Source organism: Rutidosis leptorrhynchoides, chromosome 3 (assembly GCF_046630445.1).
Source record: "Rutidosis leptorrhynchoides isolate AG116_Rl617_1_P2 chromosome 3, CSIRO_AGI_Rlap_v1, whole genome shotgun sequence".
NCBI classification, from domain to species: Eukaryota; Viridiplantae; Streptophyta; class Magnoliopsida; order Asterales; family Asteraceae; genus Rutidosis; species Rutidosis leptorrhynchoides.
The window spans coordinates 155,190,092-155,217,874 of record NC_092335.1 but is presented as its reverse complement, the minus strand read 5'-3'; the positions used below and the strand labels follow the sequence as shown (position 1 = coordinate 155,217,874).

Below are 27,783 nucleotides of genomic sequence, written 5' to 3'. Positions count from 1 at the left end.
ATTTCTAAATCGAGTGAATTTTTACTATCTTTGAAAAAATATAATCATATTATACTGGTATTTAAATTCTTAAGTTTGTTTTCATGTAGGTTGTTATTGGAATGGATGTTGGTGCATCTGAATTTACGGAAAGAACAAGAACTACGATCTGAGCTTCAAGGAAGAGGTCAATTTAATTTAATTTAATTTAATTTAATTATAGTTAACAATGATTTTCTAAAACATGTTTATGTCATTCATTTCTAACCTCAAGTATCCAAAATCTTTCATTTAATGTTTTTTAGTAACCTCTTATAATGTATATTCAAAATTGCGTAGAGAATTAAGAAGGCAATTGCCGAGAAGATGTGCAATGCCTTTCTCCTTCAGGTATATCAATAATGTTTGTTTCATCACTTGACAATTTTGACTCATGTTGTATTCCCGTTATATCTGATATCTAATGGGTCAAGCAGATTAACAAATGGCTAAAAGAAAATGGGTCGAGTGTGTTGCAAGCCTCCTAAAGTGTTTTAAATAAATAAATTCTCTTTAATCTTAGGTTAATCATATTGGATCTATGACTGAGAGTATTGAAGCCTTTAAAATGTCAAAGCAAGCCGGGTGAGGTGTGATGACCAGTCACCGCAGGTATGATAATTAATACATTATGTATTTTTGGTTGTTTTTTTGTGCCATTTATTTAATTTAATTTTTTTAAAACCAAATGGTATTTTTAAATTTTTCGCCATTTTCAAATAATACCACGCTTTGACATTGTGTTCCAGTGGTGAAACCGAAGACATCTTCACTGCTGATCTTTCTTTGGGTTTAGCAACGGTAATGATCAATTTTATGAACATAACTAAATTATAAATTATAAAAAAACATGACCCACTCTGATTATACATATGTTATATACTTTTATTATTTATTGTTTTAATCACATTTATTCTTAAAATTCATGCATGCGGATAAATGACGCGCTATTACCTATAAGGAGCTTCAGAGTCTACTACTAATAAAACAAACAACTTTCGCTATGTGCAACTCATAAACATGTCAAGCGATTACAATCATGGAATAATATGTGGAAAACAATGCCAAACATTGACATTTGATTTCTTGTTTTATAAAGTTTACGATTGTTGTTTTTTGGCATATTATGCATGTATATACAAAAAAATTGTGCCCCTAAAAAACATGTGCCTCGAGCAGTCGATCACCTTTTTCCCCTCCGGCCTTCCCTGACGAAATCAGTTTCGTGATATTTTTCGACGGTTTTTAACGCGGCGTCATCACTTGAAAATCACAACCATCACGCCTCCATGGCGCTAATGCACGACACGATGGATGAAAAATTGCTCTAGTGCGATGGCTGTATCGTATTTCGAATTTCGATAATAAATTTAAAATATTACAAATTGTAGATTTTTACCTATAAATAATACATTTTAACAACACTACACATACATTTGATACATTTCTGATCATTATCTCTTACCTCTACCGTTTCTCAACATTTTATTCCATTTTCTACACACTTTATCTCCATGGCTTCGTATCGTATTTCGATCGACGTTCGTTAAGAGGAAAACCAACAATTGACTAAAAGTCATATGTTGGTACATGACGGTCATTTAACGACTTCAAAACTAGTGACTTTGATCTATCAAAGTTGAAGGAATTACTTGATAAAGAAATATCGCACGTATTTTCTAATATTGCGTATTAGACGAAGAAAAGACGAAAGTTGTGTACCTGTTTAATAATGACGATGATGATACGCATACCGAACTCATATCAAATAAGGCGTAAATACGACTTGTCATATCTGGCACGATTCTACCCGGCACGTGTCCAATGCCACAAACCCGGGAAGGAGCATTCCATCCCGACTCCTTAGAAATAAGCCCGAAAACACTAACGAATACATATCTGGGAAATACATCCCAAACAGAAGCTGGCCGAGAATCACAAAACCACACCCCATCCGGTCACATGTGTCAGACACCCGAGATTTTCGACCGAAACTCTTGTACACAAGATACCTGCTTGAGAAACACACTGATATCGGCTAAAAAGTCACGTTTTCACCCCGGTATTAAGGCCCAAAAACAAGAAAGATTCGAACTTTATCGGCAAAATACCCACTTCATCGGTTAAAATTGAAGATAAAGTAATTACGAATACGGTGCAAAAAGAAATCAAGAAAATCAGAGCTAAAATGAAGATTCTAGAGCGAAAACGGTGAAAGACAAGAAATCAAGTTACGATCCAGTCAATCAGCTTGCCAAACAGCTTGCCAAACGGGCTGCCAAACGGCCCGCCAATATGGAAAACGGCCTGCCATACGCCCCAGGCAAACGGGCTTGATAAACGGGCTGGCCTGCCAAACGGCCCCAGCAAACGGCTTGCCAAACGGCCTGCCAGCCGTTTGCAGACAAATTTCAAGCTTATTTAAAGGGTCTTTGTCATTCATTCCAACACACACTTCAATTCACTTCTTTTTCTCTCTTGTACAACATTAGTCATAGAAGAACGCCGAAGATTGTATTAGGAGCGGTCTGGAGTTTGAAGTTGTCACTTTTGTATTCATAACTCGTTTAATCTACTGGTACTTCTATCCTTTATCTTTATATAATGTCTTCTATCATTATGATCTGTGATGTTGTTGCCATGATTAGATAGTAGTTATCTTTAGTTTATACTATGATGTAATAAGTCACAACGCCGAAATAATATTATGGTTTATGTATGCTGTCAAAATGCTTTCCGATTATGCTTTAACCTCAATCGCTTTTCCAACTAATAGAACGTAGTTATTGGCTTTGTTATTGGGAAGTCGCGAACCCCGATTCAGAGTACACTATCTGTGTCACCCCTTGGTAAGAGAAGTCTATCGGATACAACGTAAGATCGACTGAGGCACACCGGTTGTAGTAAGTCTATCAAGCTTTGGATTCCGACTGAAGACTCTTTCGTAGTGAAACATCTAACTAGACTCTTAGTACATTGTCGGTCCCAGACCATGCTAGTGTAGTCACTAAGCATATAAAATTCGTACGTGCATGCTGAAGCACAACGGTTGTTGTAAGCTGTACTTCTGCTAAGTAAGGCCATAGAACCCGGTCAGTGCTGATTAGTATACTTCACCATAACATGGTCTCAAGCATTGCACCCCGCTTGAGGGATTCTTGGTTAATTAAGGAATTGTTTGTTTAAACACATAAAGGATTAGACCGTTAGGATAACCGAACGTGTTCATGGAAGTCAACTTGACTTGGCCATGGGGTTCTTTATGGCTGAACTATTTTTAAGGGCCTAACTATCTTTTAAACCCAATCATTAACAAAAGCATTGAAACACATCAAGTCTCTCGGATATGGTAAAGCCTGTATTCTATTTTACTTAAGAAAGTTTAGACCTTTGTGGAATGTTAATACGTCACCCAACTGAGTTGCTCAATTGGATGAGCCGTCTGAACGTGTATGCATGTAGTCAGACTGCACGGGAGTCGGGGGTAAGGGACGTTGCTGTGTATTCAGAATCTTCAAGCCTATCGCAGTACCCAGTGACATGTCTTACGACATGGGCGTTTAGGACTAGTGTAATGAATACAAGGTCCCTACCTATTCATGAGCTAGCATTCCATAATCCCGGCAAAGTAACTGATGAAATCATAGTATGCACTTTTTTTTAACCTTATCTGAATTACGAATTTTATTGCATTTACTTTATCTGTCTTATAAACTAGAAAAACCCAAAATTAGGTAACCAATACTCCTTCTTTTTATAACTTTCTTAAGCTTTAAATATAGGTTCAATTCTACTGATATCTTAAAAATATGACCCTAGGTCATACTTCCCTTACTCATAATAAGGAGTAGTACGATTTAGGCTCCGCTAAATATAAATTTAAAACATTACCCCCCTCTTGGTGATTGATTCTGACGTGTTGTGACCAAACGACACCGCACAAATAAAATCGTCTATTCGGTCATATCAAGAGGGAAGCTAGTTTTTGGCACCGCTGCCGGGGAACTGGTATCAGATAATACTGCTTTCTATCAAACTCATTCACAAGCATTTAGTGGTGTCTAAGAAAGACAATTTTACACGGACTTGGTTGTTGGATTTTCCGAACAATCTCCAATTATATTGGAACCAAAAGGATCCTGCCTCTCCGTAGTCGGCCTGGCCACTTGGTTGTTGAATAGTTCGTGCGAAGCTATATTTTCGAAATACCAGGGAATCAGTAGCAAGAACCAAAAACATATTCATCCTTAGGATAGTTAGATTATCTTAGATTAAATTAGATTACCTTAAATTAGACTACCTTAGAATAAGATTACCTTAGATTACATTAGAATTACCTGCTTAAAATTAAAAACAAAAAGGCATACCCGGTGTGTCATAACCCGACCTTAAACATAAGGACGAATGCAATAACATATGATTTCATCGCGAGGTATTGACCTCTATATGCGACATTTTTCAAAAACTGCATTTGTTTTTACAATACAAACCATAACTTTTATTACAAATACAAGGTTTAAACAACTTAATAATGTTTATCGTTTAGCGATAATCTTAGACTTACAAACTTTATATGTGATAATAACAATACGACTTCCAACATATTTTACATTACAAATCCTCCGATATGCAGTTTTATTTTTGACACAAATATGCATACTCAAGATCTTGCTTAAATTTAACATGCTGCAGCGGAAGCTTTTAGTTATCACCTGAGAATAAACATGCTTAAAACGTCAACATAAAGTTGGTGAGATATAGGTTTAATGCCGGCAGCGTTATAAATATAGACCACAAGATTTCATATATAAACATTTTAATAAAAATATTCTAAGTTGTTGAGCACTTGATAGCCATACTTAACATTTAATCAACGTCGCATATTCCCTTTATTATGAAATCTTACTACACCGTACCAAGTGTAGTCACCGAAACGAAGTACTGTGCAACCGTTGAATACTGGTCATCCAGTCCGGTTGGGGTTGTCAGGCCCGATAGATCTATCAACAGGATTCGCGTTTACAATACCTCATGTAAATAATAGTTACCAAGTTACAGGGAAGTATGCCAGTGGTACAACTCAACGTAGAATATATATTTTTAATCACTTGTGTCCATAACGTAAATCATAAAATGCTTGTATTCTCATCCCGAAATATTTAGAGTTTAAAAGTGGGACTATATACTCACTTTTGCCTTGAAGGTATTTATCGCGACTTGGCTCCGATAGATATCACGAACCTAACCATATATAATATATCAACATATTTTCTTTTTAAGTAATCGTTATATATATATATATATATATATATATATATATATATATATATATATATATATATATATATATATATATATATATATATATATATATATATATATATATATATATATATATATATATATATATATATATACTTTTAATACTTTTAATATTTTCTTAGTCCGTAGTTAGCAGTCCAATGTTAGTGGTCCACAATTAGTTGCTTAAATAAAATAAATAAAGACCCCATCATATTCGTATTGATCAGAAATAATCTCGACCCATGGTACCATGTTGTCAAGTGACGTGTTGCGTACATAAAGTACCGTGTTGTCAAATGACGTGTTGCGTACAATCATGAGGTCTTATGATTAATCTTCTCGTGTTGTTTACGGTTGGTCCTGAAATATATAAAATCAAATCATAAGTAAATATATATGAAATATCATATTAATTAGAAAATATATGATTAATTTAATTTTTCTCCAAATATTTTCGTAGCTAAACTAGCTTCGGATACCCGATCTTGTTTTAGTCGTAGTTTCCTCATTACAACTCCGTTTTTGTTGGTTCAACTTGCCACTTCCTTAGATCGAATCAAATTTTAAGAATATGAACTGAAAATACCCTAGGTTGTATTCGAAATCACAGGTTATAGGTCAAACTTTGGTGAAACTTATGAAAGTGATCATTTTCCATCATAAAAACAACATTTAATGATCATTTTTCTAAAAATACTTACACTTTGAGTTAAACCATGAAATTTTTATGTGTTAACATATTCATAAGAAATATCATTTTTTCAGAACATAAACTTCCAATTCAAAGTTCAAGATAGTTTTTAATTATCCAACCCAAAACAGCCCCCGGTTGCACTCCGACGACGTAGATTCAGTTTTTAAGGTGTTCTTTGTAAAACCAAGTTATATCTTGTTAAGTTAGCATATCATTATGATATATTACAGGTCTTGAAGTGTTTTAAAAGTTAAGTTAGAAGGATCTATTTAATTTGCAAACAAGTTTGAAATCATTCAAACTATGTTCTTGTTGTTAAAATTTTACAACACAAAATAAGATAGCTATATGAATATGAATCGAATAAGGTTATGAACAAGGTTACTATCTCAAGTTACTTGGACAAAGTTACTGTAAGAGATGAGAAAAATCCTAGAACCAAAAGAGTGGTGGAGTTGGATTGAAGGGTTGGAAGTAAACTTGTATTCTTGGAAGGATTATTGAAGTGTTCTTGTAAGGAATTTCTTATGATGATTAAGTGTTGTTTTTGAAGCTAGATCTTCATGGTTATTTGCTGAGATGATTAAGGGGTTTAAGCCTTATGAGAGTGTGTGTGTTTAGTGTAGTGACCCGAACTTTTCCATGTTTATATAAATTAATTAAGATTGATATTTACATGATTAAATGTTTCCAACATGTTAAGCAATCAAACTTGATAAGACTTGATTAATTGAAATATGTTTCATATAGACAATTGACCACCCAAGTTGACCGGTGATTCACGAACGTTAAAACTTATAAAAACAATACGATGACATATATATGGTTATATATATAGTTAACATGTTTTTATTATAAGTATGTATCTCATTAGGTATTTTAACAATGAGTTATATACATAAAAATGAGACTATTAATTTAAGAAACTCGAAAACGATATATATAACGATTATCGTTATAACAACGTCTTACTAGATACATATGAATCATATTAAGATATTGATACACTTGGTTAATTATGTTAAATGATAAGTAAATATATTATTAAGTGTATTAACAATGAAATACATATGTAAAAATAAGGCTACTAACTTAATGATTTCGAAACGAGACATATATGTAACGATTATCGTTGTAACGACATTTAACTGTATATACATCATACTAAGATATATTATATATCATAATATCATGATAATATAATAATTTAACATCTCATTTGTTATAATAAACAATGGGTTAACAACATTCAACAAGATCGTTAATCTAAAGGTTTCAAAACAACATTTACATGTAACGACTAACGATGACTTAACGACTCAGTTAAAATGTATATACATGTAGTGTTTTAATATGTATTCATACACTTTTGAAAGACTTCAAGACACTTATCAAAATACTTCTACTTAACAAAAATGCTTACAATTACATCCTCGTTCAGTTTCATCAATAATTCTACTCGTATGCACCCGTATTCGTACTCGTACAATACACAGCTTTTAGATGTATGTACTATTGGTATATACACTCCAATGATCAGCTCTTAGCAGCCCATGTGAGTCACCTAACACATGTGGGAACCATCATTTGGCAACTAGCATGAAATATCTCATAAAATTACAAAAATATGAGTAATCATTCATGACTTATTTACATGAAAACAAAATTACATATCCTTTATATCTAATCCATACACCAACGACCAAAAACACCTACAAACACTTTCATTCTTCAATTTTCTTCATCTAATTGATCTCTCTCAAGTTCTATCTTCAAGTTCTAAGTGTTCTTCATAAATTCCAAAAGTTCTAGTTTCATAAAATCAAGAATACTTTCAAGTTTGCTAGCTCACTTCCAATCTTGTAAGGTGATCATCCAACCTCAAGAAATCTTTGTTTCTTACAGTAGGTTATCATTCTAATACAAGGTAATAATCATATTCAAACTTTGGTTCAATTTCTATAACTATAACAATCTTATTTCAAGTGATGATCTTACTTGAACTTGTTTTCGTGTCATGATTCTGCTTCAAGAACTTCGAGCCATCCAAGGATCCATTGAAGCTAGATCCATTTTTCTCTTTTCCAGTAGGTTTATCCAAGGAACTTAAGGTAGTAATGATGTTCATAACATCATTCGATTCATACATATAAAGCTATCTTATTCGAAGGTTTAAACTTGTAATCACTAGAACATAGTTTAGTTAATTCTAAACTTGTTCGCAAACAAAAGTTAATCCTTCTAACTTGACTTTTAAAATCAACTAAACACATGTTCTATATCTATATGATATGCTAACTTAATGATTTAAAACCTGGAAACACGAAAAACACCGTAAAACCGGATTTACGCCGTCGTAGTAACACCGCGGGCTGTTTTGGGTTAGTTAATTAAAAACTATGATAAACTTTGATTTTAAAGTTGTTATTCTGAGAAAATGATTTTTATTATGAACATGAAACTATATCCAAAAATTATGATTAAACTCAAAGTGGAAGTATGTTTTCTAAAATGGTCATCTAGACGTCGTTCTTTCGACTGAAATGACTACCTTTACTTGTAACTTATTTTTCCGACTATAAACCTATACTTTTCTGTTTAGATTCATAAAATAGAGTTCAATATGAAACCATATCAATTTGATTCACTCAAAACGGATTTAAAATGAAGAAGTTATGGGTAAAACAAGATTGGATAATTTTTCTCATTTTAGCTACGTGAAAATTGGTAACAAATCTATTCCAACCATAACTTAATCAACTTGTATTGTATATTATGTAATCTTGAGATACCATAGACACGTATACAATGTTTCGACCTATCATGTCGACACATCTATATATATTTCGGAACAACCATAGACACTCTATATGTGAATGTTGGAGTTAGCTATACAGGGTTGAGGTTGATTCCAAAATATATATAGTTTGAGTTGTGATCAATACTGAGATACATATACACTGGGTCGTGGATTGATTCAAGATAATATTTATCGATTTATTTCTGTACATCTAACTGTGGACAACTAGTTGTAGGTTACTAACGAGGACAGCTGACTTAATAAACTTAAAACATCAAAATATATTAAAAGTGTTGTAAATATATTTTGAACATACTTTGATATATATGTATATATTGTTATAGGTTCGTGAATCAACCAGTGGCCAAGTCTTACTTCCCGACGAAGTAAAAATCTGTGAAAGTGAGTTATAGTCCCACTTTTAAAATCTAATATTTTTGGGATGAGAATACATGCAGGTTTTATAAATGATTTACAAAATAGACACAAGTACGTGAAACTACATTCTATGATTGAATTATCGAAATCGAATATGCCCCTTTTTATTAAGTCTGGTAATCTAAGAATTAGGGAACAGACACCCTAATTGACGCGAATCCTAAAAATAGATCTATTGGGCCTAACAAACCCCATCCAAAGTACCGGATGCTTTAGTACTTCGAAATTTATATCATATCCGAAGGGTGTCCCGGAATGATGGGGATATTCTTATATATGCATCTTGTTAATGTCGGTTACCAGGTGTTCACCATATGAATGCTTTTTATCTCTATGTATGGGATGTGTATTGAAATATGAAATCTTGTGGTCTATTGTTACGATTTGATATATATAGGTTAAACCTATAACTCACCAACATTTTTGTTGACGTTTAAAGCATGTTTATTCTCAGGTGAATATTAAGAGCTTCCGCTGTTGCATACTAAAATAAGGACAAGATTTGGAGTCCATGTTTGTATGATATTGTGTAAAAACTGCATTCAAGAAACTGATTTCGATGTAACATATTTGTATTGTAAACCATTATGTAATGGTCGTGTGTAAACAGGATATTTTAGATTATCATTATTTGATAATCTACGTAAAGCTTTTTAAAACCTTTATCTATGAAATAAAGGTTATGGTTTGTTTTAAAAATGAATGCAGTCTTTGAAAAACGTCTCATATAGAGGTCAAAACCTCGCAACGAAATCAATTAATATGGAACGTTTTTAATCAATAAGAACGGGACATTTCATTTAGCTAGGAAATGGAGGTAGAAAATTGAGCTAAAAATGAGGTACATGGTGGCCATATAAAACGTGTAAATGGGGAGACATGGACAAAAATTCTAGTTTGTTATTTTGTAAAATTTTCATACTAACTTACAAAAGTAGTTACCTTTCCTTGAGGGCATGAACAAAGCTGATTAGGTGTTGATTAGGATGTTGATTTGATGTGTATATACTAATAGTAAATACGTATAGAAGCTGGGTATGATACGGGTACATATACCCTAGATGTACGTATAGAAATCTTGAGAAAACGGAACGAGGATTCAAAAATAGCTATCTTTTGAAAATATACTTATTTTGTTTTATGTATATAAGTCCTTTAAAAGTGATTAAATACATATCTATACAATACATGTATAAACATGATAAGTTTTAAGTATTTATGTCAAAGAACGTTACGTATAGTTATCGTTTTGAAAACTTAAGTTAGTAGTTTCAAAATATACTTATAACTCATTGTTATTAGTACACAATGAGATGTTAAACCATCCTTAGATCATGTTAAATATATATAAATACATATATATACACAAACGTATAATTATCGTATGTTATATAGTTCGTGATATCATCGGTCAAATTAGACGGTCAAACGTTGTGTAAAACTCTTTTCAAAAACATAAGTCTCAACAATTTAAATTGCTTATCATGTTGGTAAGGTTTAATTTATGTAAATATTAATCTCATAAGTATAATACGATCGGAAAAATCCGGGTCGTTACAGTACCTACCCGTTAAATAAATTTCGTCCCGAAATTTTAAAATTGTACCTATTTTGCGTTCTCGGGAAACAAATGTGGGTACTTTTGTTTCATCTGATCCTCTCATTCCCAAGTAAACTCGAGACCCTTTCGAGCATTCCAACAAACCTTAACAATTGGTATGTTGCTCTGCTTGAGCCGTTTAACTTCAGGGTCTATGATTTCGACTGGTTCTTCTATGAATTGTAGTTTCTCGTCAACTTGGATTTCTTCAAGAGGAATGGTGAGATCTTCCTTTGCAAGACATTTCTTAAGGTTTGAGACGTGAAATGTATTATGTACTCCGGCGAGTTGTTGTGGTAACTCGAGTCGATAAGCTACCGGTCCGATGCGTTCGATGGTCTTGAACGGGCCTACATACCTTGGGGTTAATTTACCCCTTTTGCCGAAATGTATTACACCTTTCCAAGGTGACACCTTTAGCATAACCATGTCACCGATTTGAAACTCTAATGGTTTTGAAAGGACCCGTTCATATACATTATAAACGATTCACAATAGTTGATTACATCGCGAGGTATTTGACCTCTATATGATACATTTTACAAACATTGCATTCGTTTTTAAAAGACAAACTTTCATTACAACGAAAGTTGACGGCATGCACACCATTTCATAATACATCCAACTATCATTGGCTTAATAATAATCTTGATGAACTCAATGACTCGAATGCAATGTCTTTCAAAATATGCCATGAATGACTCCAAGTAATATCCTTAAAATGAGCTAATGCACAGCGGAAGATTTCTTTAATACCTGAGAATAAACATGCTTTAAAGTGTCAACCAAAAGGTTGGTGAGTTCACAGGTTTATCATAACAATCATTTCAATATATTAATAGACCACAAGATTTCCGTTTATAAATATATGTACACTCACAAGTGTATAAAAGTATTCTATAACTTGTAGGCACCCGGTAACAAGCCTTAACGTTCATGTTTTACCCTCTGAAGTACACCAGATCAGGTGTGTTTAAAATAACCTCGAAGTACTAAAGCATCCCATAGTCAGGATGGGGTTTGTCAGGCCCAATAGATCTATCTTTAGGATTCGCGCCTACCGTACATAGACAAGTAGTTTAATGTTACCAAGCTAAGGGTATATTTCTGGTTTAAATCCACGTAGAATTAGTTTTAGTACTTGTGCCTATTTCGTAAAACATTTATAAAAACAGCGCATGTATTCTCAGTCCCAAAAATATATATAAAAGGGAGCAAATGAAACTCACAATACTTTATTTTGTAGTAAAAATACATATAACGTCATTTAATAAGTGCAAGGTTGGCCTCGGATTCACGAACGTATCAATATTGAGATTCAATATTGCAGGAAAGTACGTAGATGCAACGGAGATGATAAACACTATATTGACCTCACGAGCATACCCATGAACCATACCCATCACCTCTATAGCTATAACCCATAATTTCCTTAGCTTCGACTCATTTAAAAAAAACTATTTTGAAATCACTCGGACAGCACTCCGTCGTAATATTTTATGTATACTAATAATATCTTGAAATAATACAAAGAAAATATATATATGTAATTCGATTGAGAGAGTTTAGAGAAATATATTTTCAAGTTTCTATGAAATAATGAAACCTATTGAATTCTATTTATAACAGATTTTTGAATTATTAAAGTGAATTATTAAAATATGAATTATTAAAGTGAATTATTAAAGTATGAATTATTAAAGTATGAATTATTAAAGTGAATTATTAAAGTGAATTATTAAAGTATGAATTATTAAAGTGAATTATTAAAGTGAATTATTAAAGAATGAATTATTAAAGTGAATTATTAAAGTATGAATTATTAAATTGAATTATTAAAGTATGAATTATTAAAGTTAAAGTAAAATAAAAGTAAAGTAAAGGTAAAGTTAAAGTATAGTAAAAGTATAAAACTATATACGTATAATACGCGTATAAGTATATATAATATTAATTTAAATCGTTATATATATTTAATAAAATAAAATATAAATATCGTTATCTTTATCATACTGGTTAAGTAATGAGTTGTCAAAAGTGGTTCTAGATATTTATAAAAGATATATACGTTTTAATAATAAAGTTCTTTTTAAACTGAAAACGTTTTTTGTACTTTTGAAACTAAATTAATAGAATATTATGGAAACCAATTCTCCACTAACTTTTATCTAACTTTCGTAAATGACACTTTTTGTTTTTATTTATAAATAGCTTTACAAATTATTCTGAATATCGTTAAGAGGAATAGATTTTCTCAAATCATAGTGGACCTCTCAACAGAGACTTGTAATCATAATTCAATGTTTCTGATAATTCAATCATTTAATATATTTTTTTAATTTCATCGAAAATCATATTGAAACAAATACGTTCGTGTAAGGTATTATACGTTTAATACTTTATTAATATTCTCAAGTTATAATATATATATACATATACATATCTATTTATATATAACGGTTCGTGAATCGTCGGAATTTGGTCGAGGTTATAATGAATGTATGAATACAGTTTAAAATTCTTGAGATTTAACTTAACAAACTTTGCTTATCGTGCCGGAATAATATAAAGATTAAAGTTTAAATTTGGTCGGGAATTTCCGGGTCGTCACAGTACCTACCCGTTAAAGAAATTTCGTCCCCGAAATTTGATAGAGGTCGTCATGACTAACAATGAGAATGTTATTATAACGATTATAGAGTTTTATCATGTTCAAGAAGAATGGATAAAATAATTCGGTTAATAGAAACGTGTGAGTGAAGTTATCGTAAATGAATGAAATAAGATAATATTGATTCGTCGTATCTTTTGACGTCATCACGATTGATCTCCGAAAAGAAAATCTTTGTAATCTATGTTGGATTTGATTATTCGGTGATTAAGGAAATTATGATCCTCTTCGAATTAATGCGATAATCCATTTTGATTTCTCTGTCGGATATTTCACTATAAATCCACCTCATTTGTTTTCTTACAACTCACACCTTCTCAACTCATATTTTAAAGTATTTGTCAATATGCTTCATCCAGTGCTGATTCTTGATATACTCCTCACTTTCATATCTGTCGCTCTTCTTTTTCATCTGCCTCCGTAAGAATCTATTTACTTCTACTATACTCTTGGTTTTATAGTGTTTTTAGTTCTCCCGTGTCTTTATATTGCTATATGCATTGATATATACGGTTTGTGATTTCTGGGTTGTTGTTGAGTTTTATATCTTCCCTTATATTTCAAAGTCCTTGCTTCTTCTATAATCATTGTCATCCACAGTTAATGCTCTCTTCTATTTGCTATGATTTATACTCCCATTTCTAGTTCGGAGCTTTGTCCTTCCGTTTCTTCTTCTTGCGATTAAGCACCGCTTGTAATGGTCCAGAATTCGCAGATATAAATTTCGGAATGAACATTGTTAATGTTCTAGGAAGGAAATTGTAACGACACGATCTTGACTTGTCAAATTACCAGAATACCTCGGAAAAGGCCGAATCATCAAGAAATATTTTCTTGATATTTAGAGATCAAAGAGAATACAAGAGTCGTGTAACATAGCACATGATGACGTTATGATCTGTGAATCATCATGTTTCATTTAGAAACTCAGCATGAATTACTGTAATATAATCACGTTGATCAAGTGTCATTATATTATACTAACTCATGCTTCAGCTCCCAACACTTCTTCAAGAATATTCCTATTTTAAACTCGAATGTTTCAGAATTAAGAAACTAAAATAGTTTCTTTTATGATATAATACAGATAGCGCGAAGAGGTAAATGATTTCAGATAAGAATAATTATAAAAATATCTTCAGAAGTATGGATGATATTTATAATGAAAGATACGATGATATCTTAGAATGTCTAATATCAGAGGATGATGAAGGATATTGTCCGCAAGGGTTTAGAGTCAGGAGCAAGGTATTCGTTAATGACTTCAGCAAGTAATGAATCATTTGGATTCTTTGAAGGCAGGTTCAACCTTTGTGATTTGTCCACAGCCTCATTCATACTTTGCTCAATCCGTTTTCCAGTTCCAAAGCTTCTCTTTTTCTCAGCTTTGCCAATATACTATCCTTTATCATACAACTTTTTACTGTTAAGGTCGTTTACAGTTTTTGCTGCTTCATCAGCATTTTTCAAAATTTCGAGAACTGGTTCGCAGTTTAGGGTGTTTTTCAGAAATTTCTCATTCAAAGAATGTAAGTCTTGGAGGTAGACGTAGTGTGTATATGTAATTGTTGATGTAGACATGCTGCGAGGTTTCAAAATACTGATTGCTGATTCTCAATAATTGGTATGGCAATTCTTGTTATAAGGTACGAATGAGTATATGATAGGGTTTCGATAATTATAATGATTTTTTTTTTTGGAAAGTCAAAGTTCAATGAAGTTGTTGGTAAGTTTATTGCTAATGTGGTGAATATAAACGATTCCCTGGTAACGTTGGCGAAAGGGCAACGTATCTATCGAGGTTATAATAAGACTGTTTTGATTGAGAAGTCGAAGATGACTTGCTGGAGCTGTGACAAAACTGTCTATTTTGAAACGGAATTGAAAAGTTATTTTAGCTAGTAAATGCCAAAGGGTCTAACACGGATACGTGTCGAACTATGACTTGGGTTTTGAGAGTTTTTTAGGTGTATAACTGTGGGTAACATGTGGTTGGATCATCATCTCGATTGTTCCTTAGTTGAAGTGTCTTCAGGAATTTCGAAGGGTTTGAGCACATATTGTAATCATTAATACATATGATGTTCTAACACAGTTTTGAAGTCAAAGTATAGCTTTGAAAGATATAGGAATCTAAGAGTGATGATACTGGTTATATTTCGAATTAAATTATGCAATTTCAAAATCAGAATATGTAATTGAATTTGAATGAGTATGATTGTTTTGATTTATATGAAAGAATGGATATTGTTGTGAAAGCAGGGAGTATAGTTGATGATTGCTGAATCAGTTTCAAAAAATGTAATATATTAATTGTGAATTTATATATCTCTCGGGTATTACCTACCCGTTAAAAAAAATTTTCACAATTAATATTTTGTACAAAAGAAGTTTATTACAGTCTTTATGAAAATATATGTGTATATTTTCTTTAGATGTAATATAGATTTAATGAGTTAATATTAAATTAAACTCATTTGTTTTATGGTTGGAACTAGAATTTAGTAATCCCTAAAACTTTATAAATTGCATAAGTATTTCTTCAATAATATTGAAATTATGAATCATTACTTTGTTATTTGTTGGTTTTCGTGAAATTCTTGTGAACTTCGCAAGGTACGAATGATGTTATTTGAAAAGTTTCGAGTACATCGATGATGAAAGCGTAAAATCAAACATATATTCGAATAATACACTTGATTTATTATAAATTGGATTTTTTATTGAATTGAGACAGAGATTGTAATTAACGATGGTTAAGTTGCGGACAAAGGACGTACATCATTGCATATTTGTAATATGAATTAACTGAGTAGTTAAGATTCACACATAATAGCTTAGTACGGGAAGATTTATTATGGTTTAAAAATTTATACATATAAAATATACATATAAATCTTTCGATTGGAAATGAGTTAATACTTCATAACTCGTTGATACAATATATTTGTTGTTGATTCGTAATGATGTCCACAATGATTCTTGAACTGACAGAGTTTGTGATGTTACAGGTGCTGTTGATTCTGACGATACTGACGGCACTGACTGTGTTGATGATGCTACGGTCCTGTTGATGCTGTTGGTAAAACAATTCTAGCTTGTAAATCGTATACCATTTTCGATCAAAGTTTCTACTCTACCATCTCCGTTCACTCATCTGATTTACGGTCAGAATTAAATAATCTCTAAGATTTTGGAGATTACATAACTGCCGCAGAGATATCTCTTCAATGAAGTTTATGAATTAATACTTCATCGTTTGTTGTTGTTGATATTCCTGGATATTTACAGGGCGTATGACGTTGATGATCATGGGACAGATTGTGAAGTTGAGGTTTGCGATGCGGTTGTTGTTGGTGGTGGTAATGGTACTGTTGATGTTGTTGATGGTGGTACTGGTTATGTTGTTGGTGCTGCTGCTGGTGTTTGTAACCTTTGCACCATATTCTCCAAAGCCACTACCCGAGCGCGAAGCTCGTTGACTTCTTCTATTACACCGGGGTGATTGTCGGTTCGGACGAGCGGATAAATAAAATCTAGAATTTGGTGTAGTATGTAATCGTGACGAGATACTCTAGAAATAAGAGAGAAAATGGTGTTTCGGATAGGTTCGCCGGTAAGTGCTTCAGGTTCTTCGCCAAGAGGGCAATGTGGTGGATGGAAGGGATCACCTTCTTCTTGTCTCCAATGATTAAGGAGGCTACGAACCCATCCCAATTCATCTAGAATAGATGATGACTAATTGGTTGATCCATTCCGGTCACACTGCTTTCGGAACTTGAGTGGGATTCCATTTCGGAATCCGAGGGACTTGAACTAATGACGAATTCCATTTCGTACGATTGAATAAAGAATTTTTTGATATGAAATGATTTTCCGGCTATCAGGTGGTATTCTAATTATATAGAGCAAAAGGTTTCGTAGATTACGGAGGAATTTACGGAATATGTCAGGCAAAGTTTACAGTAACAGATACGCTAAGATATGAATTAGCAGATACGCTAAGATATGAATTTTGTCTATACACTATTCATGCAATCAATGCAATAAAATATGTCTAGACTAAGAATGATAAGCAGATAATTTTCGACAAAAATGATGAGCAAAACTTTTGACATGCAGACACGGTTGAAGTCCAGACTCACTAATGCATCCTAACGACTATCAGTTAGACACACTAATGCAGACCTAGTTCGCTAAGACCACTGCTCTGATACCAACTGAAAGGACCCGTTCATATACATTATAAACGATTCACAATAGTTGATTACATCGCGAGGTATTTGACCTCTATATGATACATTTTACAAACATTGCATTCGTTTTTAAAAGACAAACTTTCTTTACAACGAAAGTTGACGGCATGCACACCATTTCATAATACATCCAACTATAATTGGCTTAATAATAATCTTGATGAACTCAATGACTCGAATGTAATGTCTTTCAAAATATGCCATGAATGACTCCAAGTAATATACTTAAAATGAGCTAATGCACAGCGGAAGATTTCTTTAATACCTGAGAATAAACATGCTTTAAAGTGTCAATCAAAAGGTTGGTGAGTTCACAGGTTTATCATAACAATCATTTCAATATATTAATAGACCACAAGATTTCCGTTTATAAATATATGTACACTCGCAAGTGTATAAAAGTATTCTATAAGTTGTAGGCACCCGGTAACAAGCCTTAACGTTCATGTTTTACCCTCTGAAGTACACCAGATCAGGTGTGTTTAAAATAACCTCGAAGTACTAAAGCATCCCATAGTCAGGATGGGGTTTGTCAGGCCCAATAGATCTATCTTTAGGATTTGCGCCTACCGTACATAGACAAGTAGTTTAATGTTACCAAGCTAAGGGTATATTTCTGGTTTAAACCCACGTAGAATTAGTTTTAGTACTTGTGCCTATTTCATAAAACATTTATAAAAACAGCGCATGTATTCTCAGTCCCAAAAATATATATAAAAGGGAGCAAATGAAACTCACAATACTGTATTTTGTAGTAAAAATACATATAACGTCATTTAATAAGTGCAAGGTTGGCCTCGGATTCACGAACGTATCAATATTGAGATTCAATATTGCAGGAAAGTACGTAGACTCAACGGAGATGATAAACACTAGATTGACCTCACGAGCATACCCATGAACCATACCCATCACCTCCATAGCTATAACCCATAATTTCCTTAGCTTCGACTCATTCAAAAAAACTATTTTAAAATCACTCGGACAGCACTCTGTCGTAATATTTTATGTATACTAATAATATCTTGAAATAATACAAAGAAAATATATATATGTAATTCGATTGAGAGAGTTTAGAGAAATATATTTTCAAGTTTCTATGAAATAATGAAACCTATTGAATTCTATTTATAACAGATTTTTGAATTATTAAAGTGAATTATTAAAATATGAATTATTAAAGTGAATTATTAAAGTATGAATTATTAAAGTATGAATTATTAAAGTGAATTATTAAAGTGAATTATTAAAGTGAATTATTAAAGTGAATTATTATAGTATGAATTATTAAAGTGAATTATTAAAGTATGAATTATTAAATTGAATTATTAAAGTATGAATTATTAAAGTTAAAGTAAAATAAAAGTAAAGTAAAGGTAAAGTTAAAGTATAGTAAAAGTATAAAACTATATACGTATAATACGCGTATAAGTATATATAATATTAATTTAAATCGTTATATATATTTAATAAAATAAAATATAAATATCGTTATCTTTATCATACTGGTTAAGTAATGAGTTGTCAAAAGTGGTTCTAGATATTTATAAAAGATATATACGTTTTAATAATAAAGTTCTTTTTAAACTGAAAACGTTTTTTGTACTTTTGAAACTAAATTAATAGAATATTATGGAAACCAATTCTCCACTAACTTTTATCTAACTTTCGTAAATGACACTTTTTGTTTTTATTTATAAATAGCTTTACAAATTATTCTGAATATCGTTAAGAGGAATAGATTTTCTCAAATCATAGTGGACCTCTCAACAGAGACTTGTAATCATAATTCAATATTTCTGATAATTCAATCATTTAATATATTTTTTTAATTTCATCAAAAATCATATTGAAACAAATACGTTCATGTAAGGTATTATACGTTTAATACTTTATTAATATTCTCAAGTTATAATATATATATACATATACATATCTATTTATATATAACGGTTCGTGAATCGTAGGAATTTGGTCGAGGTTATAATGAATGTATGAACACAGTTTAAAATTCTTGAGATTTAACTTAACAAACTTTGCTTATCGTGTCGGAATAATATAAAGATTAAAGTTTAAATTTGGTCGGAAATTTCCGGGTCGTCACAAGTTTCCTTCGGACATCGGCGTAACTCTTTTGGCGACTACGGGCTGTTTTCAATCTCTCCTTGATTTGTACTATCTTCTCAGTAGTTTCGTGTATCATCTCGGGACCAGTTAATTGTCGATCTCCTACTTCATTCCAATAGATAGGGGATCTACACTTTCTTCCATATAGTGCTTCGAATGGTGCAGCTTTAATGTTCACATGATAACTATTATTATACGAGAATTCTGCTAATGGTAGATACTTATCCCATCCGTTTCCAAAATCGATCACACATGCCCTGAGCATGTCTTCAAGAGTCTGAGTTGTTCTTTCACTCTGCCCATCAGTTTGCTGATGATATGCGGTACTCATATCCAAACGAGTTCCCAGGGCCTCCTGTAGTGATTGCCAAAACTTTGATGTAAATCTACTATCACGATCGGATATAATGGAAATAGGTATTCCATACCTTCAAAAAAATTTCCTTTATGTATAATTGTAATAGTTTCTCCATTCTATCCGTTTCCTTTATAGGCAAGAAATGTGCAGATTTGGTAAGACGATCAACTATTACCCAAATGGTGCCATAACCCTAGGCAGTCTTAGGTAACTTCGTGATGAAATCCATGGTAATACCGTCCCATTTCCATTCTGGGATTTCTGGTTGTTGAAGTAACCCTGACGGCTTCTGATGTTCTGCTTTAACTTTGGAACAAGTTAAACATTCTCCAACATATGTTGCAACGTCTGTCTTTAAATTAGGCCACCAATAATGCTTCTTAAGATCTTGATACATCTTTCCAACTCCAGGATGTATCGAGTATCTTGTCTTATGTGCCTCGTTTAATATCAACTTCCTTAATCCACCCAACTTTGGTACCCAAATACGGTTTGCAAAATATCGAATTCCGTCTTCCCGTATAACGAGTTGTTTCCCATACTTCTTCATTATTTCATTTCCTATGTTTTTTTTAGTAAGAGCTTCTCGTTAAGCCTCTTTGATTTGTGAGTTGAGATTCATGCGAATTTTTATGTTCACTGCTCGTACTCGAATTGGTTCCCGTTCCTTTCTGCTTAGAGCGTCAGCCACCACGTTCGCTTTCCCGAGATGATAGCGAATTTCACAATCATAGTCATTTATCAGCTCGACCCACCTACGTTGCCTCATGTTCAGCTGTTTCTGGTCAAAAATATGTTGAAGGATTTTATGATCAGTAAACACAGTGCATTTAACCCCATGTAAATAGTGTCTCCATATCTTCAATGCAAACACTACTGCTCCCAATTCTAAATCATGTGTCGTATAATTCCGCTCGTGAATCTTCAATTGTCGAGATGCGTATGCTATAACTTTCTTCCATTGCATAAGGACGCAACCAAAACCTTGTCACGAAGCGTCACAATATATCTCAAAATCATCGTTCCCTTCAGGTAACGATAAAATAGGTGCTGTAGTCAACTTCTTCTTCAGTAATTGAAATGCACTCTCCTGCTCAGAAGTCCATTCATACTTCTTCCCTTTTTGCGTTAACGCTGTTAATGGTTTAGCTATTCGAGAAAAATCTTGAATAAACCTTCTATAATAACCGGCTAAACCCAAAAATTGGCGTATCTGCGTTGGTGTCTTAGGAGTCTCCCATTTTTCAATGGCCTCAATTTTAGCTGGATCAACCTGAATTCCTTTGCTACTAACAACGTGGCCAAGAAATTTCACTTCTTTCAACCAAAATGCACACTTAGAAAATTTGGCGTATAACTATTCTTTTCTTAACAATTCTAATACTAACCTTAAATGCTGCTCATGCTCTTGCTCACTCTTGGAATAGATAAGAATATCGTCAATGAAAACGATAACAAAATTATCTAAATACGGACTACAAACTCGATTCATGAGGTCCATGAATACAGCTGGCGCATTAGTCAACCCAAACGGCATAACCAAAAATTTGTAATGACCGTAGCGTGTCCGAAAAGCAGTTTTTGGAATGTCTTCTTCCTTAACACGTAGTTGATGATAGCCCGACCTTAGGTCGATTTTCGAGTAAACACATGATCCTTGCAATTGATCAAATATGTCATCAATTCTCGGTAGTAGATACCGATTCTTGATAGTTAACTTATTTAATTCACGATAATCTATACACATTCGGAAAGATCCGTCTTTCTTCTTGACGAATAAAATCGGAGCTCCCCACGGTGAAGTACTTGGTCGTATGAATCCACGGTCCAGTAATTCTTTTAACTGACTCTGAAGTTCTTTTAACTCAGACGGTGCAAGTCTATATGGAGCACGGGCAACCGGTGCAGCTCCTGGTACAAGATCTATTTGAAATTCTACAGATCTAAATGAAGGTAATCCCGGCAACTCTTCCAAAAATACTTCAGGAAAATCTATTGCCACAGGCACGTCATTGATGCTCTTCACTTTTTTCTTCGTTTCGACCTTATTAACATGTGCTAAGATAGCATAGCACCCTTTCTTCAAGCACTTTTGAGCTTTCAAACAACTAATGAGTTTTAGCTTTGAGTTACCTTTCTCTCCATAAATCATTATCGGCGTTTTATCCTTACGAGGAATACGAATTGCCTTCTTAGCGCACACAACTTCAGCTCCTATTTTGGACATCCAGTCCATGCCGACTATTACATCAAAACTTCCTAATTCTACGGGTATCAAATCAATCTTAAATGTTTCTCCGGCTAAATTTATTTTACAATCACGGCAAATTTTATCGGCTTTAATTAGTTTACCATTAGCTAACTCAATCATGTACTTAGCATTTTGAGGTAATGATGAACAATTCAATTTAGCATGAAAGTCTCTACACACGTAACTTCTATCGGCACCAGTATCAAATATAATAGATGCGGATAAGTTATTAATGGTAAACGTACCCGTAACAAGCTCCGGGTCTTCATACGCCTCTCTAGCATTAATAACAAATGCTCTTCCACGTGCAGATCCATTATTCTTCTCTTGATTCCAGCACTGACTCTTATAATGACCCTGTTTCCCACACCCATAACAAGTAACAGTGGCCAAGGCAGTTCTATTTGCATTGGTGGCAGGAGTTTTGGTACCGTTTGTATTTGTAGCGGGAACCCTACAATCTTCAGCAAGATGACCTTTTCAATTACAATTATTGGACACCACATTACAATAACCAGAGTGATGTTTGTGGCATCTGTTACATAAAGGATTTCATCCCTTGTAACCTGAGTTCGAACCGCTACCCGCACCTTGCGTGGTTTCTTGTTTCTTGTTGGATTGTTGATGATTACCTTCCCACTTTCTTTTGTTTCCCGATGTCTTGACATCGGTGTTCTTATCCAGAATAATCTGGTCCATCAACTCGTTCGCCATGGTGATAGCTTCATGAACAGTCTTGGGTTTGGATGCTGTAACATTTGCCTTGACCTTTTTAGGCAAACCGTCTTTGTACAGTTCAATCTTTCGTTCTTCGGTTGGTACCAATTCGGGACATAGCAAAGCTAATTCCATGAATCGCTGATTGTAGTTGGTGAGTTCTGTACCAACAACTTTCAGGCTTTGTAATTCAGCTTCCAACTTCCTAACCTCATTTCTTGGACAATATTCGTTGATTAGCATTGTTTTGAATTCTTCCCAGGGAGTATCATAAGCTACATCTCCTACTACGGCCTTCACATAGTTTTTCCACCACGTGAGTGCACTATATTGTAAGGTGCACGATGCATACTTGGTCATGTCGTTCTCAATACAACCACTGATTTTAAACACAGACTCAATCTTTTCGATCCACCGAGTTAAACCGACAGGTCCTTCTGTTCTACTGAATGATGAGGGCTTGCAACCTTGAAAAGTTTTGTAAGTGCATCCCACACGAGGATTTGGGTTAACTGCAGCACCTCTTGCAGCCTCGACCAATAACATTCTGTCGTTCACTCGCTGATTGATGAGTTCCTGGATTTCTTGTTCCGTCATTCGGTTCAATCGCGCCATAATCTTCAATAAGAATGAAAAAAATAATTATTCACATGGAATATTATAGATGTAGTATGTATTTACAGTACATCATAGTTTATTAATAATATGAACCAGTTATTATTATAAAAGCCTTTTCTTCTTATTAGCGTTTTATAATTATACCAAGGGTAGTACCTACCCGTTAAAGTTCATACTTAATAGCTTAGTACGAAAATCAATTACTATCACCCAAATAATACTCAACCATGGAAAATTATTGCATTTCACACTTCACTATTTTACATATGCTTATCTTACATCAAACATTAAGCAAACCACACTAGTAATATTATACAAAACGTTATATGATCCCATGGTTTAAAACAACAGCGTGTCATTTAACCCAAAGCGTTCGTGTTCAAAGGAATCGCTTAAAGTTTATCCTGGTTGTCTCCCTGCGTTTTGGCTGAGGGGCTGAAGAACTGGATGCCGGGATAGAACTAATAGGAATAGCGGGAATAGGTGTGGAAGTATCTGGTGGAGTTGGTGCCACAACATCCTCTCTAAACTCGGGATTTGGATTTTCCAATTCAGCAGCCTTTCGTTTCTTTCCTCGTTCGAACATGTCTTTCGTAATTTCCTGTATTTCTTCCTCCTCAGGATCACCTTCTGGTTCCTCTTCAATTGATTCATCCGGAACTTGTGAGTCTTCCCCAAAGGTGTCGTTTTCATCATCGGATAGGTTAATGACTGGAACACCATCTGAAGATTCTGGTTCGGAGTCGCTGAATGTGATAATAAGTTCTAAGCCAGACATCTATCACATAACAACTAGTAAATTAGTATCACATAATATTTACATATTAATTTTTAACCAACAATGATAAGCAATATTTTTCGAAATCAAACACGGTCAAAGTCCAGACTCACTAATGCATCCTAACAAACTCGATAAGACACACTAATGCAAATTTTCTGGTTCTCTAAGACCAACGCTCTGATACCACATGTCATAACCCGACCTTAACCATAAGGACGAATGCAATAACATATGATTTCATCGCGAGGTATTGACCTCTATATGCGACATTTTTCAAAAACTGCATTCATTTTTACAATACAAACCATAGCTTTTATTACAAATACAAGGTTTAAACAACTTAATAATGATTATCGTTTAGAGATAATCTTAAACTTACAAACTTTACATGTGATAATAACAATACGACTTCCAACATATTTTACATTACAAATCCTTCGATATGCAGTTTTATTTTTGACACAAATATGCATACTCAAGATCTTGCTTAAATTCAACATGCTGCAGCGGAAGCTTTTAGTTATCACCTGAGAATAAACATGCTTAAAACGTCAACATAAAGTTGGTGAGATATAGGTTTAATGCTGTCAGCGTTATAAATATAGACCACAAGATTTAATATATAAACGTTTTAATAAAAATATTCTAAGTTGTTGAGCACTTGATAACCATACTTAACATTTAATCAACGTCGCATATTCCCTTTATTATGAAATCTTACTACACCGTACCAAGTGTAGTCACCGAAACGAAGTACTGTGCAACCGTTGAATACTGGTCGTCCAGTCCGGTTGGGGTTGTCAGGCCCGATAGATCTATCAACAGGATTCGCGTTTACAATACCTCATGTAAATAATAGTTACCAAGTTACAGGGAAGTATGCTAGTGGTACAACTCAACGTACAATATATATTTTTAATCACTTGTGTCCATAACGTAAATCATAAAATGCATGTATTCTCATCCCGAAATATTTAGAGTTTAAAAGTGGGACTATATACTCACTTTTGCCTTGAAGGTATTTATCACGACTTGGTCTCCGATAGATATCACGAACCTAACCATATATAATATATCAACATATTTTCTTTTTAAGTAATCGTTATATATATATATATATATATATATATATATATATATATATATATATATATATACTTTTAATACTTTTATTATTTTCTTAGTCCGTAGTTAGCAGTCCAATGTTAGTGGTCCACAATTAGTTGCTTAAATAAAATAAATAAAGACCCCATCGTATTCGTATTGATCAGAATTAATCTTGACCCATGGTACCATGTTGTCAAGTGACGTGTTGCGTACATAAAGTACCGTGTTGTCAAATGACGTGTTGCGTACAATCATGAGGTCTTATGATTAATCTTCTCGTGTTGTTTACGGTTGGTCCTGAAATATGTAAAATCAAATCATAAGTAAATATATATGAAATATCATATTAATTAGAAAATATATGATTAATTTAATTTTTCTCCAAATATTTTCGTAGCTAAACTAGCTTCGGATACCCGATCTTGTTTTAGTCGTAGTTTCCTCATTACAACTCCGTTTTTGTTGGTTCAACTTGCCACTTCCTTGGATCGAATCAAATTTTAAGAATATGAACTGAAAATACCTTAGGTTGTATTCGAAATCACAGGTTATAGGTCAAACTTTGGTGAAACTTATGAAAGTGATCATTTTCCATCATAAAAACAACATTTAATGATCATTTTTCTAAAAATACTTACACTTTGAGTTAAACCATGAAATTTTTATGTGTTAACATATTCATAAGAAATATCATTTTTCCAGAACATAAACTTCCAATTCAAAGTTCAAGATAGTTTTTAATTATCCAACCCAAAACAGCCCCCGGTTGCACTCCGACGACGTAGATTCAGTTTTTAAGGTGTTCTTTGTAAAACAAAGTTATATCTTGTTAAGTTAGCATATCATTATGATATATTACAGGTCTTGAAGTATTTTAAAAGTTAAGTTAGAAGGATCTTTTTAATTTGCAAACAAGTTTGAAATCATTCAAGCTATGTTCTTGTTGTTAAAATTTTACAACACAAAATAAGATAGCTATATGAATATGAATCGAATAAGGTTATGAACAAGGTTACTATCTCAAGTTACTTGGACAAAGTTACTATAAGAGATGAGAAAAATCCTAGAACCAAAAGAGTGGTGGAGTTGGATTGAAGGGTTGGAAGTAAACTTGTATTCTTGGAAGGATTATTGAAGTGTTCTTGTAAGGAATTTCTTATGATGATTAAGTGTTGTTTTTGAAGCTAGATCTTCATGGTTATTTGCTGAGATGATTAAGGGGTTTAAGCCTTATGAGAGTGTGTGTGTTTAGCTAGGAAATGGAGGTAGAAAATTGAGCTAAAAATGAGGTACATGGTGGCCATATAAAACGTGTAAATGGGGAGACATGGACAAAAATTCTAGTTTGTTATTTTGTAAAATTTTCATACTAACTTACAAAAGTAGTTACCTTTCCTTGAGGGCATGAACAAAGCTGATTAGGTATTGATTAGGATGTTGATTTGATGTGTATATACTAATAGTAAATACGTATAGAAGCTGGGTATGATACGGGTACATATACCCTAGATGTACGTATAGAAATCTTGAGAAAACGGAACGAGGATTCAAAAATAGCTATCTTTTGTAAATATACTTATTTTGTTTTATGTATATAAGTCCTTTAAAAGTGATTAAATACATATCTATACAATACATGTATAAGCATGATAAGTTTTAAGTATTTATGTCAAAGAACGTTACGTATAGTTATCGTTTTGAAAACTTAAGTTAGTAGTTTCAAAATATACTTATAACTCATTGTTATTAGTACACAATGAGATATTAAACCATCCTTAGATCATGTTAAATATATATAAATACATATATATACACAAACGTATAATTATCGTATGTTATATAGTTCGTGATATCATCGGTCAAATTGGACGGTCAAACGTTGTGTAAAACTCTTTTCAAAAACATAAGTCTCAACAATTTAAATAGCTTATCATGTTGGTAAGGTTTAATTTATGTAAATATTAATCTCATAAGTATAATACGATCGGAAAAATCTGGGTCGTTACACGGTGTATGACCCAAACTCGATCTAGACCAGGGTAA

The 27,783-nt window shown here is 33.1% G+C and overlaps 1 pseudogene; it reads left to right on the top strand.

The window, feature by feature from the left end:
• Positions 1-27,783, top strand: part of LOC139900515 (enolase-like) — a 77,938-nt pseudogene that overhangs the window by 1,293 nt on the left and 48,862 nt on the right.